General features: G+C 41.4%; 1 long non-coding RNA gene across 1 annotated transcript in view; it reads right to left on the minus strand.

The window, feature by feature from the left end:
• The window catches only part of LOC116707420 (uncharacterized), a 20,795-nt gene extending 2,029 nt beyond the window's left edge, over window positions 1-18,766 (minus strand). The window contains exons 1-2 of the long non-coding RNA XR_004336510.1: window positions 18,751-18,766; window positions 11,937-11,940 (exon numbers count right to left, since the gene is read on the minus strand). This is a non-coding gene — a long non-coding RNA (uncharacterized LOC116707420). The remainder of the gene's footprint in view (window positions 1-11,936; window positions 11,941-18,750) is intronic.
• Between the last annotated feature and the right edge of the window lie 1,375 nt (window positions 18,767-20,141).

The following is a 20,141-nucleotide window of genomic DNA, read 5'->3' on the forward strand; positions in this document are numbered from 1 at the left end:
GCATTTACACCCATGGAGACAGGACTGATCATGTGAGAGGACCCCACACACACAAGCACACACTGTGTCTACAAGCTGGCTCCGATGAAGAGTCGGAATCTTTCTCATGCTGGGACCTACTACTGTGCTGTTGCCGCAAGGTGGACACAGTTCTGTTTTGGAAACGGGACCAGCTGGAGTTAGAAAGTAGGGACTTTCGAGCCGAGGTTTGTTGCTTCTCGGTAGGTACTCATTGTAGAGCTGGGTACGATGTGTCCTTTTTCCCTGATTCAATTCTTTTTTTTTGGTTTTGCTGTTTTAACAAATATCACTTTGTCGCCCTCTGGCGTGCCATAATGAATAGAAAATAATAAGGTCAATCCATTGGTAGAAGGTGATGGTGTTGGTAACGGAAAACGACCTGAAATTTCTGTCTCTTAATGTTTCATATACCTGCAGACTTGAAGATCTATTGTCTTGGTGTATATCTTGAGTGGAGGCTTTTGGCATTCACCACCCAGCCTGGTTGTTTCCTTGGTTTACCAGTCGTACAGGACAAACCAGCTGGCTGCCGGTGCACAGGGTTGGCTAAACTGTTTAGTCCTAAACTAAATTAGTTGATAGGATAAGATCGTTTTGTGTTAGATAGTGAAGACATTTACAGTGCCCTCTGAAGAATAATAAATGGGAGCTATGGAGTAATGAGTTGGCGGTTATGCCCATGAATCCCCGTACTTCACTTGAGTGCAATCTATTAAGTATCAAAAAAAGACAAGAGTAAGCTGTCGGACAATCAATGACTTTTGTTAATTTAATGACGACGGCCTTACTTGTTTCTTTAGGAATCCAGATTATGGATTTTAAGACCTAAAAAATCATGGAAATGCACCGCAAGTACTAGACCTAGATTTAAACGATCCATTATAGTAAAAATAATTGGTGTTTCACCACAGCATAGTGGATTTTGGAGACGGTTTTGTGTCATTTTTTTTTTTACAAGCAGAACTCTCACGATAGATCATCCTCCATTCCCCCCCCTGCGCTCGGCTCCCAATGCGAGGTGAGTATTTTTAAACCGTAAGATATTTATAACCCCGAGAAGGAAAAGCGCTCGCAGCTTCCCCCCCTCTCCCCCCCCCCCCTCCTTTCTCCTCTGGTGTAACATAATAAAGAACATCCACCGTTACATATCCAGCTTAAATATAATGCCAAAAAGGTACGCCAAAGCCTTGTGATGATTAATTGACGAGTGTAAAGCAGTGCCATGTTGTGCAACCGACCCTGAGTTGGCCTCGCGTTTTTTGCCTTTTCGGCTATCATTGATCAGTCATCCTACGGTCTATGACGATGGTTTCTAATCGTATCATAAAAACTATACGTGAACCAATAAAAAATGATACTTTGAGGGTATAAGATGACTACCTTACTTCTTTATTCTGAGACCAACTCGACACCACAAGGAAGCCAATCCACCCTCATATCGCAGGCCCGAAAGAAGAAACCCACAAAAAAAACCCAACCCAACATCCTATGGCATGAGCCCGAAACACATATTGCACGGAGCACGCCACCCAGTGACGAACACTGGACCCTCTGTGACTTTACTCGTTAGGGAGGTAGTGTGTCGAGTGTCTAACCGACCGACACGATTCCACTGAATGTGAAATTGCGGAAATCCAGCACCCACGCGTTTCCTATACGTTCTTGTTTAGTCTGGCCCTGAATGCGTAGAGATGCGACCTATTTCCATGTTCTCTATTGGTGACAGAACAATTCGCCAACACAACGCACAAACAGACAGACGGCCCTGTGTGCTGGACTCCGGTAAGAGAGACTCGCTGTGCTGAGTAGTCGTACAGCACAGGAGCAAAATCTGAAGGCTCTGTTGAGTATGGAGCCCGCAGACGCCAATCTGAGGACGTTCACATGATCGTCGTTGTGTGGACAGGTGACATATGTGTCCATTCTACGTTCTTTGTGCAGACGGGGGATGTGCAGAACGTTTTTCACGCCACAAAACGAGGTCTGCGTCCTGAGTAGTAAAAACACGCGGAGACCGACTCTACAGAATGGAGGAGAAAAGAGGGAAAAGACGGCTAACGAATCAAGTACAGAGCACTTTTTCAACCTTATTCGCGAACCAACTAAGAACTCCATCGAGAAGTGGCAGCTAAATTGAATGTCAGACATCTCGTTTAACAACGAGGCAGCCACTAAATCATGGCCTGCTTCCGCTGATTAATGCATCAGGATCTTCGCCGTCTCTGCCTCAATTAGAGTGACCACTGAACGCACACAGAGTAAACCACCACAATGCGAGCACCTACAGCCCCATACATTACCGAGATACCGTATAGCATAGTCTATCTACGTAAATCTTTCCTCTATGTTGGTGGTTATCATTAACTGGATATGACGCGAGATGGAGGAAGGTGTAACATTGATAAGTTGTGTAAGGATTTGCTCGTACCAGGAGTCCGTCCTCGTCTTAATCACTTCATGTTTTAAGTTGGTGTCATGTTCTATTCATTAGTTGTGTCCAGTTTTTGGTAATTTTCCCTTATGTATGTTATCTGAATGTGGCAAACAGAGCAATGTCTTGTCAAACCAATAAGCCAGACCCGAGTACAGAGACGAGAGAGAGAGGAGCACAGAGACAAGAGGGAGAGACGAGAGGGAGGAGAGAGAAGAGTAGCTGTAAGAGAATTCAGACACGGACGCAGAGAGAGAGAGAGACGACGAGAGAGAGAGAGAAAAAAAAGACAGGAGAGAGATTTTGCATGCCTTTACAAATGGATTGTAAAGTACGCTGCTATGATGAGGTCAATATAGTGTATGTTTCCTCCTTACAAACTAGTTTCCTTTCTGTGGTTACATAGCACAACCATCTTGCATGCAACACTATCTCAGTCGTCAGGGTGGACACAATCGGTAGAATTTTAAACACCAATCAATGTTACTGAACCCTTTAAGGTCGTGGTTGCCCGTCTTCCAAATGACGGGCCACTAAAACTAAAGTGGTCTTCTAACAAGGGTCAAACAGATGGCCACAGATATCTGTGTGCAGCACTAATGATTATATCTCCTGTAAATTCATTTATTTATTTTGAGAACGGCCAGCAGTGTACTTATACCACCACCCCCAGTTTAGTTACAAGGCATATTTTATCCCATCTTGTTTCCCCTTGCTCAGCGATCGCTCCGTGATGGGTGTGATGCAACTAGAAACCTCGGCGTTGCGTATGAATGCAGTACTTTGTAGCCCTCCGTGGGTCCCGCAGTCCCACGTTGCTCACGCCACTTATCTTTGGCGTTTGTGAACTTTGTCCGGAGACCACTACTGAACTCTCATCTTCTCTTGTTCTCAACAAACAGGGACCCAGCTATTCTGCACCGGCTGACCACCTCTTCATAGCAACCACGTCCAGCCACCTACATGCATAACTGCTATGCAAGACTATTTTAAAAAACAGGCCCAAGCTATATTTTAGAATCAAACTACTATACTTAATTTGTTAACATTAACCCCCCAACACATTGTGCTCCAAAACTCCTGTTACGCAGGATATCAAGATTCAGCAAGCGCTCCATTGCTGCCTGCTCAGGGGAACAAAGGTCACAGATCACGACCAAGCGAGCCTAACTGGAGTAACAACAGTGAATGGTTGACTCAAGGACAGCAGTTAAAGCTGGGATTCTTTTCATTGTAACGATTTCTGTTCTGTGAATGTTACCATCAAGATATAAATGTATCTTTTGTCTTTTTCTAACTTGGATCATACGCTGTCAGATTTGTCACACGATATACTGAATGTAGGGTCTTGCCTTGCAATAAACTTTTCAACTGACTACGTGCATATGCTTATCGATTGAGAGGGCTACTGATTGGAAATGAGAAAACCTTTTGATACCCGAGTGCTAGGGGAAGCTTTGTCATGGTTGTTTTTTCCCCCTCCTTCCTTACCCCCCCCCCCCCTCCTGGGCAATCAAACTTCAACCACCTGACACTACTCTGAGAGATGTTGTTGGGCAAACCTTGTGTCTGAAGACCATGTTGTTAACAGAGATTGCTAAGTATTTTTCTTTCAGCCACCGTGTACTGTGGTAGGCATTCGATTCGCTTGCTCTGTCAAACCCCATTTGGCTCATGTCTTCTGCTTGGAGACCCTTTGCCTTCTCTTTGTCTTTGTGTTTCAACAGACAGTGTCTCTGCATTGTCTTCATGCGCATATGCACCCGCATGAAATCGTATACCTCTAAGCCAGCCTTTCTCTAGCTAGATCATATTGATACCACCATCAAATCGTCACAGCGCAGCTTCAACCACGGCCTTGATAAACATCCGCACTCAAGTCTGCACAACACAACTCCGTAACATTCACAACCCATTACATAATATCTGTATTTCATTTTAGAGTGCAAGCTGTATACAACCCTCAGTTTAGCCTTTCTTTAGGGAGTAGTACTTTTCTTTAAGCCTTATGCTCATATGTCCTCCTAAAGAAATACTCATATTTCTTGGGAGAAGTTACTTAACATTTATATATACTATTGTAATGCCATACAGCAACATCAGCTATTCTTTTACGGACTCAACACACAACCCACCCTGTAAAGCACAAAAGTATTTTTAGGTCACTGCTAGTGGAGGCTCTGGGTGTCAGTAGTCTATGTTTCCTGCCACGTGCTTTTATGCAATTAAGTGAGTTATAAACTTAAAAATGCCTGTACATGGAAACGATAACATTTGGTTGAATTTGACATGAATACAATGCTCCCTCAAGGCTTTATACTGCTGTAGGTCCTCATCCGCATCTCGAGAAAAAAAAAGCCCCTCATTGGATGAGTTACGGCTTACTGCACACAAACGTGATGAAACGTTACTGGTTCGATTGACATATAGATTGCGATCGAGTTGTAAGGTCATTGTATGGCTGGCATCCGGTAGACGCACCTGGTTCGGGAACCCACAGTGGTGAAGACGTGCACCAAATGAACAACTGCGGCCGGCGTGCGACAACATAGACCCGAAGCCCCTTATGAACTGCAACGATCCCTCTTCTTAACTGCCCCAGAGTTGGACGGCGGACAAGCCAGACCCTTCATACGACACAAAATCTTGCAGTCTCGCAGGGGGTCTAACTAAGGACTTGAGTCCTCTCTATTGATCGCCATACACCGGGTCACAAGGCGCGCTTACAGTTTTACACGCACGCTCAGATCTCATGCGCCCACTCTACTCCAGGTGTAGTATAGGAGACCTTTAAATCATCCTCGTTCTATTGCAGTGCAAACAGCCTAAACACCCTGGTGGTCGATCCTGCCACCCCAAACGTTCGCCTACCACTCGGTACTCTGCACATGTGCCAGGCTTGTGGATACAAAGGGTGCCGTCTGCCCGAGGCCCTGGCTATTCGGGTCAAGGGATGGCCTACTCAATAATCAAACGGTACAATCGTGAAAGCTTCACCAAAGGTGTTACTGAAGTAGTATCCTAACCACAATCTCTCAGAACACTTTGTGAATGCCGCTTCGTTCCCATACCACAGCCCCCCGCCATCTCGCCAGATGTTGTTGGGCATTCGTACGTGTCCATTGTAGCAATAAGATGGCACATCAAGCCACGTAATCCAACTTTTGCATATTACTCATTGTGTTATTACGAACAGGTTTATTCACTTTCCAACGCGCGGATAGAAACCCACTTTCGTCCACAGCTTTAGTTTTACCTAATCCGAACTTCAGATGTATTGATTGACACAGTATGGTGACCAACCAAGCTAACTTCTCGTTGGGTTGGCGTCCCACACTTGTCCAGATCTCAATTGTCAACCTTTATTGGAGGATCCCCCTCCTCACACCTTCGTATAGATTGATTTCAGAGGATTTTTTTTTTTTCTCTTTAACTGATACCTAACCACTGCGTGCTTACACGGAACTCTGGTGACTTTTCCTGTAGAATTAGCAGCAGGTCACCTTGTTACTATCTTATGAATATGTCACATCTACTTACAACACACAAACTTACATTTGGTGAGTCATGTCCCCAGCAGGTGATTCTGAAGACTTTGGTGATCCCGGCTCTTCATCACCATCTCCACCATCAGGTTTTGGATTTAGGTTATGAGAAAAATTCTTCCCAGGTATTTTGATAGATGGCCATTGAAATTTGGTACACCCATCATTCCCCTCAGGATGAAGTTTTAGTCCAGCTTCCCCTAATTTTTTTCTTTCTTTTAAACAATTCAGGTTTTGATGTCCTCTACTACGTTTTCAACCGACAACCAGCCCAATATACACCCACTCATGCCAAAACAACTCATGCCTCATTATCACAAAGACCAGCCACGTACGCTCTATAGCATTTAGCTCATACACAGACACTGTGCGCTGACACAGTGTATCGCCTGCGATATTTAACACACACCATGCTCTGCACCTTATCAACTCTGACCCCAGCCGGCAGACTGCTTTCCAACACCATTAGGCATGGCCTTAACTAACGTGGACCCCTTAATTTCACTAGCATTGACTTTGTCGTATATTTTTGGCCGGCCCCAAACCCCGTGAACCCTACCCACAAACAATATCCCCATACCAGAAACATAGTCATACAATTCTAGAAAACACACTGACACTTTTGTTTTGGGGGTAACGTCCCTTAAAATGATGTTAATCTGGGTTGATGTCTGCAGCCAAATGAATTCATAAACATAAACGTGAGATTCAGTATGTGTTTCCCAAATGTACCCACCCAAACCAATCGAGTTTACACCTACACCCCTCACTATTCCCGTTCGTACCTACCCCAACACTTATCTACCACATAAAAGACTTCGGCCCATAACTGACATCCTATTCTTGGGTTGTACTGTTAATACTCACTGGGTTTCTCAAAGCCCTTTCAGCCAGGTTGACCTTAATTTTTATCTACTGCTCGTCCAATGGACCCAGGATTGACAAGATCAACATTGACAATGGCCCCCAGGGTGCACCGCTAACTGTGTTTCCAAATAGGACATTCAGGTACACTTCTGTTGAGCCAATCAAAGTGCAGCCATCTCGTTAAGGAGTAGGAACGCATGACAGGTACCTACCACATTCATCAGACATTTCATTCACGATTACATCTCTGAAGTTGCTTTGGCATCTGACCTGTCTGCTGTGGAGAAGGGTAAGAAGTTGGGTATTTGGTGGGCTGATGGGGTGTTGGCATTCTTACAATATATTTCACTGATCTAATTTCAAATCATTTGCATTAATTTGCCCTTTTTTGGGCCTCTGTCTCCCCCCCACCAACCACACACACACCCTATTCGCTCCGGACTCTACTCAACAACTTAAACGTTCCCCACCTCTGCGTCAGAGATGGTTTATATAGTCATATGTTGGCAATAGCGTGCATTACATGTTTCTCATAAGATTATGGCGCAGCACATGTTCTTCGGCTACACCGCACCTCCCTGAGGCCAGCCCACCCACACGAGCTCCTCTCAACTTCTCGTTAAGCATGAGAACAAACAATGGACATAGGCATTTGTTGATAATTAAAACACGACCCACACCGTTTCACATAGGAATCTGAAAATGGAAAGTACCCCCTGACAATTCCATCGGACGTTGGTACGCACACAATTTCTGACTCGGCTTGACTAATCGCAAAGCCCGCGTGCAAGTCATCGCCGGAGAACGAGTTTACAATTTGTCGAGGGGCACACCACTGTCCCAACTCATCTGTAAAAGGTTCAGTTTGAAAATAACAAGCACAGTTCATCCAGTCAGTGTCTGAAGCATCCGCCAGTGAGGCTCTGCTGAACTCTCAACTGTAACAGTTACACACTGGGACCTGTGACGGGAAGGACAATGGTTACTGGTTCACAGAAGCAGAAGAATCGCACAGATTTACACCCATGGAGGGGAACGATCAGTGGAGAGGAAAACCCAACACAAAACCCACACCTGTCTTACAACCTGCCTATCACAACCTGAGTCTTTCTCCTCATGGACCTACTATGTCTGTTGCCTACTGGGGGACATGTTCTGTTGTGTAAACCGGAACAAGCTGGGATTTAAACGTGGGTAGTAAGGAAAATTCTAGCAAAGTACCTTTTGTGTGAAAGTTAACTATAAACACGAAATAAAGCTAAAGCTGAACCCGACTTATATTTGATTTTGTGAGGCCAATACTGTACCCATAGTGGGACACAAATTAACTTTAGTGTTCATATTGTGGACAAACCTAGTTTCTTGTTTACCATCATTGCCTACACACCAGTGTGCTGATATCTGACTTGCAATAGCCATGTTGGCGGATTTATCAATCTAAGCTTTAACACAGATTAGTAAATTCTCTTGATTTCTGGCTCTCTGCAATCAGGTGATATCCCAATCTTCTGTGTATTTCTTGAGCGCAGCTTTGGCTTTCACCACCCTCCTGGTTATTTTATTGTCCTTCTCATGTACAAGGTAATAAGAAAACGCTGCAATGTACAGGTACAGAACTCGTAACTGTTTTATCAAATCGCATGTTTTTCACTGAGGAGCCTTTAAACATGAATAACTTTTTCCCACGTTTACAGCGTGTCAAACAGCTTCCAAAACAGCAAATGTCAGAGTAAAATATTGGATCTAAAATAATTGCCATAGTTGACACAATCTAGTTGTGTTGTGGTCAAACTTCTGTCTCTTATGTACTTATTGCTATTAATTCTGTACCCAGGTACCAAAGATGGAGACAACCTGCATTACTGCTGCGTTAAGGGATCCCAGAACCAACAGATCAAGAAAAGAAAAGAGACCAACATGTCAGTGAATGGTTGTACTCCAGTTAAGGCATAAGATAGATTGGTAGGCTTGTGATGAACAACCTGTTTTGTCAACACACTGTTAAATACGTCAATGTGTGGTTAGAACTTTGTACGTCCAAAATACGTTTTTCAGAAAACTTATAAATAAGAGCTGTTTTGAAACATTTTACCGCGCCATTCCTCGAACGAAGTAAAAATTTGTAATGACCAATATGGAGGAAAAAGGGTTTCTGCCCTATAGCTACGATATGGAAATGACTGTAGATTTTTCTTGAAACAAAAATTTCAGTAATGGTCTACTTGTTCCTAAATTTAATTCCGATACATCATGTAAATACTTAACTAACCTTGTCCCATGACCGTACAATTTCTGATGTGGGTTTTTGATGTTCCGGCGAGCCTGCAATTTTCCACTCTCATTATTCGCGTTGTTTTCAGTCTCTTACTGCTGGACTACTGAAAAACACGAGATGTATGCCTCCATGTTCATTTGCAAAGTTAAAAACCCTCAACTTAGCCAATGGTTACATGTCACAGAACCAGACAACACATTATTCTCCATTCAGGTGAAGTACTGTATGCTTTAGTCTTTGCATGTTTTTGTACGTGTATCTCCACCCATGATGTAAGAATCTTGTCTAAGTCTTCCCTTGTGGTCTGCCATAAAAATGAGACGTACAGATGCTTTGTGAGGGCGGACATACGATATTTTTTGTTTTCATGTGGTTTGCCAAATAGAATGTGCTTCACGTTGTAATACAAGTTTATTTATTTGTTAAATAGTTGTGGTTGTTGTTGTTTTATATGCCATTGTTTCCAGCGAAAACAATAAATATGATATACAACTTGAATAGTCCCAAGTTTAGCAGCTGTCATGTCAGAAAGGTAGACAACAACTTACAAGCAATAATGCTGTGTTATATGATTTTATTGTGGGTTTGAATTTTTAAAAGGCATCACAGTTTCCTCCTCCGCACTCCAGCAAAAAGGCCACTAACCACCATCGAAACAGGATCACAAATTCAGGCAACCACTGCCTGCCCATCATGATTCATCTGTGAAAGCACCCACCTCCAACGTGTGCGTCGTGCGTTCCCCTGAACAACACACTGGAAATGTTTGCAAGCGGAAGCCGTGAGGAATTGTGTGCTTGGGGTGCAATAGCCCTTGTTGACAGTTCAAAAAAAGTGGCTGGTGTCGCTACGTCACCCCTCATTCAAGTCAACAGAGTTGTAGTGACCAGAAGGATATGCACATGTGGAATTTTGGAACTTAGCAAAATAGAGTTTAAACCCGAAAAAAAATAACATAAGAAGAGCTTATTTTCACCATTCTGCGTCTTGTGTATAAATTTTCTTTGGAAACACCAATAGCTTTAGATACCGATTTTATACTATTCTGATGGTCCATAGCAGGTGAGTGATTAAAAACCCGTCCTCTGTTTGTTGGGTGTGCAGCTTTGAAGAGCTCAACAGAACCCACGACCAGGTGACTGTTGAGGTAAGGGTGACCTAGCTTGCTGCTATAAGACATAAACACGTAAATATGACAGTTTAGGGGCGTTAGAAATCCAATCTGTTCCCTTGCTTCTGAGCTAATCCCGGCTATACTGTTGCTGGGACTTAACTAGAGAGATGAAGTGAATCATTAAAACTCCTCTAAGGCACAAATAAAAGGATTTCAAAAATAAGTCACAACATCGTCCGCAATTTAACTTTGACTAAGTTATTCAGCAACTCTTTTGCTGCAGTATTCAATTCAGGTCAAAATAGGTCAGTTTGACCATGTGTAGGCGTATATGTTGGGTGAATAATAATGCCGAAGAACAGGGGGAGTAATTAGGCTTCTCCGCTGGTGCTTCGGAGCGAAGCCTTATGAAAAGCCTTGTAAATGATTGCTCTGTTTTCACTGTGACACGAGAGAGGAGCACTTACTGAGTACCCTTTGACCTTTATCCCCATGTTTTGTGCTCTTTATGTTCCGCGCATTGTGGTTTCAGCAGGATGTAGAAGGTGTAGTACAGTAGCATTTTTGGATCTCAACTTTTTTAAGAAGGTTGCGTCTTTGGACTCTCGCCCAAATTCCTTAAACTGAATTCACTTCTTCCGCGGGTACCATGGTTCTTGGTAGTGTGTTATATTGTGACTTCAACACTAACCCCCACAGCAATGTCAGCTAAGGTTATTTTTCCAGAGTTTGCCCTAAGACAGGGCTTCTCCCTAGACTTGGTTCCGTTTAATTTCTGTAGTTATGTTGAAAACTTTTCCTGCCTAAACAAACAACATCATCAAGCCTTGAGCAAGTGGCCTTAAAACACGACGTCTGTGTCCATTTAGCGGAACAAAGCGCTAGCCTTCTACGAAGGATAAACGAGGACAAATGGGACGGTGCGAATCTATAGAATAGAGGACAAGTTAACAAAACTTGGACTCAACAGCGAGAAACCACTAAGTGCTTCCTGTTTCAATTGGACCGCAGTATCTAAAGCAGACCACCATTTTTTTCGAAACCTAAACACAAAGCGATAACCAAAGTCCCCTAACCTTAACAAGTAGTAGTTTTATCCCCCAACACATATTTGCCTTAATTGAAAAATAACTTATTTTGAACCAACAATTAACCAACTTTACCATGGCATGATAAAACTGACTGATTTCACAGTGTACTGTAACAGGGTTTATAATAGCTCACCTATGTTGTTGTTCCAATAGCTGACATCAGATCAAAAAATGGCTGTGTTCTATCTGCGGTGTCATTTCAATTTGGGGGGCTTCTGAATGTCACTGTCCTTTGAGAATGCAGACAAATGAAGGCAGTCATCTCACTACATTGGACCATATTCAACCTTCACCCCAATTTTGCTTTGTGTCTCTGTCGAAGCCGCACTGCTGTTGTTTCCAGAGGATTAGGGCATCGTTGCACTCCCCATAGTGATATTATAGCTCCTAAGAGCCTCTAAACCAAAGCCACAGGCACAATGCCAGTAATCGAGAAATTAACCATACTAGTAAGACTAAAATGCTAATTTCTTGAACATGTCATGTTAAATGCATGATAACTAATCAATGGTGATTATAGCTAGTTGCACAGAACGGCATTTTGAGACGTTTGGGACAGACACAGCAAAAACAATGCTGACTTTAAAAATACAATACTTTCCTGGTAGAAACTCTGTACATTGCAATGTAAAGATGCTGATATCACGGGGGACCAGGAACAGCTGGATCTACTCTTCTATCTTATTCATGCTTTAAACACTTTCACTTACAGTGTGTTAGAAAAGAGCTAATTTCCAATTGGTGCCACAACCGACTAAAGAAACAATGTCAACACCCAAACTAGTATCATCTAAAAAGACGTGACAGGTTGTTTGTCGGCAATTATAGATCTGGTTTTTAAGATCGAACAAAGTAAACCAGTACAGAAAATAGGCCCCTTGATTATTTTTGTCCCTTATTTTTTCTCATTTTAATGCTCTAAATCAATGGAAAGCGGATCGGCTTGCGTTTGTGCAAAAGTGTTTTTTTTTTAAAAACCAGGCATATAGCCTTATGTAGTGTTCAATGTTTCACACGCACATTCTCACTGTGGAGCAAATCATCCCCTACACAATGTACACTGTCCATAAATTAAAAGGGGCAAAAAAAATATTTGAACGTTGTGTTTGCGTCCTGCATGTGCGTCGACAATGGTCTCAGGTGAGAGCTACTTGTCCTGACCAGGTAACAGTTATACTTGACAATCAGATGTCATTACCTACACACCATGTACTTGTTTTGTGTATTTTAAAATTTACTTAATCTGTCATAACTAAATGAGTTGTTCCTCCTCATTTTACAAAACATGCAAGCCATCTAGGGCCCACCACATGAGAGACTCCACAGTAGATAAGACTTTAGCAGCTAGGACTATGTTCAGAAGATTTTGTCATCCTTTCCATTCCTCAGTGAGATAAGTTACCTCTTCTGAGATTCCATATGTTTTTTTTAATCCTCAGTGTCGCATCTATCTAATAGCTACTACGTGGAGGAAGGGGGGTAGCGCTTGACCGTCAGCTTAGTTGCACCAGGACAACGAAACTACGCACTACTAGCTTTAAAGTATTTTAAAGTTGGAAGTTCTCAGCAATTTCATCCAACAACCATATAGGATAGTTTTTTACTCTAGACGATGAATACTAACTTTATCACAAAACTATCAGGACCCTGCAATTTACCTTATCTTCTAGAGATAATACTACCAAGTGCTGAGCATGATTAACTCCACTGTAGCATTATGGGTGCTTAAATACTTCTACAACTTCGTAATTTATTTACCCCATTGCTAAATAGCTACCAGGTAAGATCATATTTCTTTATAATACCTCACACCATGTGATACTCATCAACCAGACCTACTATAGATGGACCAGGAGCATGTGATCATTTTCCATAAGGGCGATTAGAGGTGGTCACTTCAGGCTGGTCCAATCAGACGCACGTACTTGGTCTCTGAAGAGTGAAGCAAAGGACGCGGATTTCTCTCATTCACACAAGAATCCGAAGATGAAAAATCTCCAAAGGTTCTCTGGTATCTGACATGCTTTTTTTTCTCTTGGGGCCAAAATGGTGAGTTGTTGTTTTTGTGGCTGCAGCTGCTCGGTTTTTACTTGTATAGAAAGCTCAGTCACAAATGCTGCAACACTATTGCGTATTGCTGTATGATTTCATTTCATTCTATTAATTAATCATGCCATTTGGTTTTTGTCTCCCATTTACCTTCACTAATATGTCTGTTCAGAGAGTTGTCATCTTTCGTCAAGAGAGACGTTTTTTATATCAGCTAATGTTTGAGACAATGTAACTTTACGATGTTTCTGTGAAGGACGATTGCTACAAGGCTTTACTGGTATAAGCAAACTCCGGACAGAAACCAAACTCTCGTCTCGCTTCTATGTTGTTTGGTTTAGATCACTTTTTTATAATGAGATTTAAAAAATTCACGGCTTCGCATTGGATACGAGAATAAAACACACTGTGACAATTTTTGATTTAAACAGCTCAGGACTCGGCTACTACTAATCTGTGCAAGTAGCGACGCAAGTGTCTTGGACTTTGTCGAGGGCACCAGTTATCATGTAGAAGGTTTCAGGCTCGAAGGTCCAGCTACGGTCCACAGTCAGCGTCTGAGAGCATCAGCCAGTAGGCCTGGAATCCAACGTTACAGTACACATGGACCTGTGATGGAGAACCAGGTTTTGCACGCTGGTCAGAAGAATTCTCACAGCCAGGACTCTTACACCCATGGAGGCAGGATCTGATCAGTGTGAGAGGAAACCCAACACAAACAACACCTGTGTCTACAAGCTGCGATGAAGATGAATAGCTTCTCAGTGCTGGGACCTACTACTGTGCCGTTTGCCTCATGTGGACACATTCTGTTTGGAGACGGGACAAGCTGAGTTAGCAGGTAAAGGACTTTCTAGGCAAGGTTGTTGCATCTGATAGGTACTTATTCATTCTTCCTATTTAAGATGAGAATAGAACACAACGTTCAAGATCATTTGATGACTAGGTATTTTTGGTTGCTTTCTAAACTTTGTATGAACACAAAGATAAAAGCTAAAAGCTCTGTTTCTGCTGTGCGTCTCTCTACAGATAAGGCAGACTCTCTTGTCTCTGTGTATTTCTTGAGTGGTGCTTTAATATTTACCACCATCCTGGTGGTTTTACTGGCTTTCTTACTTTTCAAGACAAACCAGAGAATACGCTACCACTGTACAGGTAAGTGACACTGTTTGTATCTGGTATAATTTACTAAACATAACTTGAATGAAAAAGCATTTCTTTCCATTTTACAAACAGAGTCTCAAGCAAGATTACAACCTTTTTATTCCACAACAATACATTTGTTTCATTATTGTTTTTAATTTAGATTTTCTAATCCACTTCTACATATTGTGTTACCAGGGTTTCAGAGATGCCGACAGCCTTCATTATGCTGCTTTAAGTGACAACCTGCCCAACAGATCAAGAACACAAAGAAACAACACCAATGATGAATGTGTGTACTCTGGTGTAAATAAAACTTGAGTACTTATTTATTCACACACCTGTAGGTTTTTTTTATACATACATATGTGTTTCTTGACCTCTACCAAGTGATTTAGTTGCATAACCCTACCCTACACACCTTTTTCTCTTATTGTTTAGCATAGCCATGACCTCTTCCTAATATTAATTATACTGTAGTTCCGATGCGCATACCTTGTAGAAAGCAAGAAATTTAAAAACATTGCCATTGAATTTAACAATGTTATCTGGAGTCATGGAATTTGAAGAATAAGTATGTTCAACTCAACCAAACCAAATCATGTACTGTATGTGTTTTTGTATATCCATGCTATTTCATAAGTGATCAAATAAAGTTAATATATTCATGCAACCCTTTGAGTTTCAGAATATATAGTATGTAAATAATACAATACATGCAAGGCCTTAAATTAACATCCCATCACATGACAAATGTGGGTGAATTCTGCCACTGGTGGGTGAAACCAATGAGAATTAAGTGATTCATTAGTTGTTTTTTGCCTCTGTTCACATTTCAACCAAGTCTGCCATTTCCTTGCATTTGAGCTGAAAAGTGTGTTAACACATTTTTGGGGTGAAGAGGCGGACTGAAACAAGGAGGCAACAACAAGATGAGGATGATTTAAAGAAAAATTAAAGAAGATGATATTTTAATACCAAGTGGAAATTTGGAGATAATGTCAAGGTTTGTGAGATTTGCTGGTTTACGAACTTTATGAGGCAAACAAATTGGCTGATAAATTGTCTGTGTAGCTATATGATATCAAAATCCAACTACCACAGAGCCTGGTGGCCAAAAAGAAGAACTCAACTTCAGGACCTTTATGCATGAGTGTTTACTCCCTGGTAGCGATCTCTGTCTTAATCGTTTTTTAATGGCCACAACAATGAGTCGACAAGTGGTGAAACGTGACTGTTTAAGGTAAAATGGCACAGGAACACCGGCACATGCTCAAACCAGAATTATCTTTCCACTGCTTGCTGGTTTTTATACACAATGACAATTAATGAGGTCTTGTTAGATTGACTGTTGCTGAGCAGGGTGCAGGGATTAGGTGTTGAAACCAAAACATTACCAGAGTGCACCCTCCCTAGTTTAAAAAGTCAACCATAACAGCCCACTTTTCATCAGACATGTCACAAACCTTGGGTGTAGGGTATATAATGCAATGATCAATATAAGAAAATACAATAGGAAAGTCTTCCAGCGGGGATACATTTTAAAATTAAATTCAAATTTTTATGTTGACATCTTATATTCCATTGGTTGTACTAAAAAACAAATTCACCAAATTCGAGTCTGCTTTTCAAAACCTCCAAACTCCTTTTATACATTTAAAGCTCATCTTGAATTCCAAAAAGACAAAATGCATGCATTTCACTAGAGTGCGGAGGATTGATGCTCCTTTTCTGATTCACTCTCTTAATAAAAATCTAATAGATAAAGTATAGCATTATAAGTACTTAGGAAAGTGGTTAGATGTCAGATTGACAAAGCTTGTTTCGTCTTTCAAAAAAAGAACAAAGGTTATACAATCCACTTTACCATCTACACTGAATTACGGAGCTACCCTGTGTGGTCATGTTGCTGCTATACCACTGAAACCACTGGATGGCATTTACTACAAAGCCATTCAGTTCATCCCTCAAGACAGCTATCGCATCCCTTACCCAAGGTGATTTAAAGTCAACAACCATGACACCACACAACGCTGGATAGTTTAGCTTTATCTTAATCAGTGCAAATGTCTAAATGTAAAAGCAAGCACTTCATTGACACTTTACATGCACAAGTCCGACCCAAAGCTAGAAAACACATGACTATACCGACTGTGTATTAAGTTGCATCTGATCATACAGTGGCACTGAGGCTAGTCTCGCATCGCCAGACCTTCCTCCACAGTGTTGCAAAGGAAGGTCTAGCTAGTCCACACAGCATTCTGGGATGGGAGAAAATGTGCTCTGGTTTACTGGAACTTCATTGATATAAACTAAGCTTTCCCTTAATTAATGCAAATGTGTATATGTAACGGCACCCACTTCTTTTTCACTTTACGTGCATATGTTTTTTAAAAGTTAAAAAGACTTGTCCAACTTTAGTTATTTAAGAAAATTGACTTGTTTTTTTCTGCTTGATCTTGTTAACTGTATTTAAAAGGTTGTAAAGAATATTTATCTTTGACTAATTTTAAATGTAATGCAAAAATGGGGACCTGTTTTTTACTTCATTAGGGTTAGGGCCCACATATCTCTTACACCATGTCAACCTTTCCTTTAGAAAAAAACAGAAAAAGAAATGGGCCACTATTTGCGGCTAAGAGCGCAAGGTTTCCTAAATAGGACACGGAGTACAGAGTCACTTCAGGTTAGCCAATCAAATGCAGTCTTGTCTCTAAAGAGCAGAGAAAAAAAATCCACGTCCTTTTCATTTCACACAGCAAATTGAACACAATGACATCTCCAGTGTTTGCTCTCTTTCTCACATGTCTGTTCCGGGCCGAAATGGGTAAGTTGCATTTTTGTAAGTCAAACTTGTATCTTTAAGTGTACGATCACTGCTTGTACAGCAGAATAAGCTGAACTCTGTCACATTAAATTACATATTCGTTTTTTTTTTCTTCTGTTTTTTCATTTCAGCTCAGACGACTGAACGGAAATTGTCTTTTTCTGTCAGCCAAGAGACACATTTTGTATCAGTCAAAGATGGGGAAAACTTGACTTTGCAATGTTTCTTTGAAGGTGCCGTTGCTGCCAGACTTTATTGGTATAAGCAAACTCTGGGACAGAAACATCAGCTCATCTCTACTTTCTATATGTACGACAAAAAGGTTAATTTTTACAATGAATTCAAAAACGACTCACGTTTTACACTGAATGTTGAAAATGGTCAAAATCACCTGAGAATCACAGAAGTGCGCTTTTCAGACTCGGCCACTTACTACTGCATGAGTTGCTATCTACGACCTGAAATTTCTGTCTCTTAATGTTTCATATACCTGCAGACTTGAAGATCTATTGTCTTGGTGTATATCTTGAGTGGAGGCTTTTGGCATTCACCACCCAGCCTGGTTGTTTCCTTGGTTTACCAGTCGTACAGGACAAACCAGCTGGCTGCCGGTGCACAGGGTTGGCTAAACTGTTTAGTCCTAAACTAAATTAGTTGATAGGATAAGATCGTTTTGTGTTAGATAGTGAAGACATTTAACATGCCTGAAAGAATATTAAATGGGAGCCTATGGATCAATGAGTTGGCGGTATGCCTCATTGAATCCCCGTTATTCCTTGGTGTCCATCTATTAAGTAATCAAAAAAAGACAAGAGTAACTGTCGGACAATCAATGACTTTTGTGTAATTTAATGACGACGGCTTACTTGTTTCTTTAGGAATACAGATTTATGGATGTTATAGATAAAAAAGTCATGGAAATGCAGCAAGTCTAGACCTCTAGTTAAACGATCCAAGTAGTAAAAATAAATTGGTGTTTCACCACAGCATAGTGTATTTTGGAAGACGGCTTTTGTGTCATTTTTTTTTTTACAAGCGACTCTCAGCTAGATCCTCTCGCGCTCGGCTCCCAATGCAGAGGTGAGTATTTTTAAACTGTAAGATATTTAAACGATGGAAAACCGAGCTTTCGGTGTACATAAAAGAACCCACCTTACATATCCATTAAATATATGCAAAAAGGTACCGCGCAAAGCCTTGGATGAGTAATTGACGATTGTAAAGCAGTGACCAGTTGTGCAAGACTGCAGTTGGTGCGTGGAATCATTTCAGTCTTGGTTTCTGTTATTTCGTCCTCAACGTGATATGAAAAAAACCCCTCTCTGCACAACCAAAAAAACCTAAAAAAAAAAAAAAAAAAAAAAAAAAAAAAAACATATAATACCACATATTTTTGCAGGGCTTAATAGTGATTTGAATTTGGACCTTGTACTTCTTTATATTGCGAGTCAGAGACCGATACTAAGTATGGAAATAGAACCTTTCCTATATTTTTTTATGGCCCCGAGATGCGTGAAGATGCAGAAAACCTCCATTATGTTTGCTTTCAGGCTGGAACATGCCAACAAGCACGAGGCAGCAGACAGACGGACCCCTGTAGTGAAAATGTGTGTACTCCGGTGTAAGGCAGTGTGTTGTAGTTGTAGTAGTGTTACTAACAGGACAATCAATTCTGAATGTTGAGAATGGAACTCCCAACGCCAATTAACCGTTTCTCACTATGTCTCTTTGATGCGATCTAGGTGCACATATTTCCATTCTTACTATCTTTGTTGCAACATTCACAACCAACGCCACAAAAAACTGAGGTCTGCGTCCACTGTGAGCTCAGGTAAGAAGAGAGAGAGCGAGAGAGATAGAGAGGAGGGAGAAAAGAGGGTAAAAACACGAGAGAACGAATAAGTACAGAGGGGCACTTTCATATTATTCAAACCAACTAACCAATCTCTTCGAAAGTCAGCGTAAAGAATGTCAGACACTTTTAGACAGGGACCACTAAATTGTGTTAAGCGCGAATTCAAACAGATGCATCAGGCATCTTTTACATCAATCGCCGTCTCCTGCCTACAATTAAGAGAGACCACTGAACATCACATGAGTAAACCACCACAAATGAGCACCTGACAGCCCCTTTACAGTAGATCATAGTTTCCTCTAAATTTCAGATTTAATATTGGGAGTAAGGTGTACTTTGATAATTTGTGTAAGGATTTGCTGTACCAGGAGTCGCGTCCTCGTCCTTTAATCACTCATTTTTAAGTTGGTGTTCATGTTCTATTCATGTTGTTCCAGTTTTTGGTAAGTTTTCCCTGTATGTATGTTATCTGAATGGTGGCAACTAGAGCAATGTCTTGGTCAACCAGATCCAGATCCCGAGTACAGCGACAGAGAGAGAGAGGAGACAGAGACAAGAAGAGAGAGAGAGAGAGAGAAGAGAGAGAGACAGAGATATAGAGAGAGACGACGAGAGAGAGAGAGATAAAAAACAGAGGGAGAGAGATTTGCATGCCTTTACAAATGGGATTTAAAGTACCGCTGCTATGATGCAGTTCATAAGTGTATGTTTCCTCCTTTACAAACTAGTTTCCTTTCTGTGGTTACATACTCACACCAACTTCAGCACACTATCTCGTCGTCAGTGGTACACAATCGGTACGACAACACCATCAATGTCTGACCACTTTAAGGGTGGTTGCCCGTCTTCCCCAAATGACCGGGCAACTAAACTAAAGTCGGTCTTCTAACACAGGTTCACAACAGATGGCCCAAGATATTCTG

The sequence above is a fragment of the Etheostoma spectabile genome, chromosome 19 (genome assembly GCF_008692095.1).
Source record: "Etheostoma spectabile isolate EspeVRDwgs_2016 chromosome 19, UIUC_Espe_1.0, whole genome shotgun sequence".
Lineage (NCBI taxonomy): Eukaryota > Metazoa > Chordata > Actinopteri > Perciformes > Percidae > Etheostoma > Etheostoma spectabile.